The sequence below is a fragment of the Olea europaea genome, unplaced genomic scaffold (assembly GCF_002742605.1).
Source record: "Olea europaea var. sylvestris unplaced genomic scaffold, O_europaea_v1 scaffold20472, whole genome shotgun sequence".
NCBI lineage: Eukaryota > Viridiplantae > Streptophyta > Magnoliopsida > Lamiales > Oleaceae > Olea > Olea europaea.
The window spans coordinates 1-1,925 of record NW_019238380.1 but is presented as its reverse complement, the minus strand read 5'-3'; the positions used below and the strand labels follow the sequence as shown (position 1 = coordinate 1,925).

Sequence of the window (1,925 nt, the reverse complement as noted above, 5' to 3'; positions counted from 1 at the left end):
TTTTTTTTTATTTTTTCTCTAACAGGGCTGATGCACGTAAGCAACAGCTGGAGAATCAAGAGGAATCTAGGGATATTTCAATGCCTGTTGCAGCAAGGAGTGCTACACTAGTTGCAGATCAAGATCAGCGAAAAGCTTTAAAGTTTGGATTTTCTGCCAAAAGCAGTGCATCCAAGGTATTTACAAGTTGCTTTCAAGAGTTGGAAATGGTTGTGTTGTTGCTGTTTATCTTGTTATCTGCTTCGTAAATACGTTGGGTCTTACTAATTGGAGCCCCATTGAGACACATTCAAACTGCTTGCTTTTTATCCGCATTCTTCTATGAGTACTAATATTGTTATGCATTTAACACTGAAGCAAGAAAAGTCCAACAGTATATTGGTTAAGAGAATGAAAATCCACATGTAAAAAGGTGAATTGATGTTAAGCAGAAATTACTGCGTATTTGGGTAAGGTGGCTTTTTGAAAGGCAATTAATTTGGGGAGCTGTGGAAAATTCCAAATGTCCGAGAGTATAGCTACAAAGGCTATGCTTTGGATGTAAAACCTAACTTGTACGTTTCTCTAGCTTAGTCTCTTATTTAGGTGCTGTAAATATCCTAAATATGTAGGGCTTCTGCCTGTATCTAGGAATCTAGAGGTGGAATACTCGTGAAACCTCAGCATGCTTCTCCCTTTAACGCTGTAATTCATTTTGTAAGAAGGTGATAAGAAAGGTCAAGATTTTGATATCATGGTTGAACTACTGACTTTTATTGGTCCAAACTGTAACCTTTGACGACCATATGAGCATTGTAGATATTCTTTCTGAAGCTGAGGCCGTCTTAGAAAAAGATCTTCAACTATGTCATATCAGGATTTCTTCTCGAGCATGGTGTGCTAAAGGAAAAATCCAAACCATAAACTGCATTCAGTTTAGAATCTATATCAATAGAAAAGTTTTACTGTACAAAATATTGTGCAAATATTAATACTTTAGCACGAGAATTAATAGCGATTTCACGACATGGTGTTATCCTATTACTTTCTACTATTTTAAAAAATGTCATGCAGGTAGAAATAATTGAAATCCTCTGCTTCATTTGAATGAACAAATAATTTTTTCTGATCATTTCTAGGGACTGCAGCTACACAACAATTCTTTTTCCACCCCATCTTGTCGACCTTTTGTGATTGAACGTATATTGTTTCATCAGACTTTACTGTTACTCTTTCAGCTCTGGTAAAGTGTTGCTTTTCTTGTGAAACAGAGCTCTGTGGGCAATGCTACAAAGAAGCCGAAGGTAGCAGTTGCCTCAGTTTTCGGCAATGACAGCGATGAGGAGTAGGAATAATCAATCCCTTTTTGCTGGCCATTAGTCGTTTGATGTGCGAGTATTTTATCCTGATGAATGTTCCATCATACCCGTCTTGTACTTGCGTTAGTTAATTATAACATATCGGATGGATTGTTCCTAGAGGATAACTTAATTGGTTGTAAACAGAAGATGCTCTTTAACATTTAAATAGAAGTGACTGGTGAACATGATTTTGTAAGGTATATGGGGTGCTTGTTCAAATCCTCGACTTGTTTTTCTTTCAATGATGTTGTCTTATCTGAGGGTTGCCCTAAGAGTGTAACTTTTTCTAATTTGATTGTCCTTCGCTTTATATTATAATGGAATTTAGAGTCCTTGAGGTGAAGGCACAGGGCAATTTTGCATGCTTCGTTGTTAAATTGATAGCATGTAGCTTTATCCTCCCTCTACAGCTGCCTTGTCAATTGCTCTTGGCGCAAGAGCGCTTGATCAGTGAGCTATTAAACACTCCTTTAAGGATATTTCTTGACAAATCGCTTGCTTGTCTGTTTTTGCGCTCTTACCTCGTTTATCACTAAGCAATTATTTATGGGTCTTAGCTAGTACAAGAAGATGCATACATGTTCT

The 1,925-nt window shown here is 37.1% G+C and overlaps 1 long non-coding RNA gene across 1 annotated transcript; it reads left to right on the top strand.

Moving 5' to 3' along the window:
- The first annotated feature begins 6 nt into the window (after window positions 1-6).
- On the top strand, window positions 7-1,630 carry LOC111379869. The gene is made up of 2 exons (XR_002700094.1): window positions 7-176; window positions 1,251-1,630. It is a non-coding gene; the product is annotated as an uncharacterized LOC111379869 (long non-coding RNA).
- Window positions 1,631-1,925: the final 295 nt, after the last annotated feature.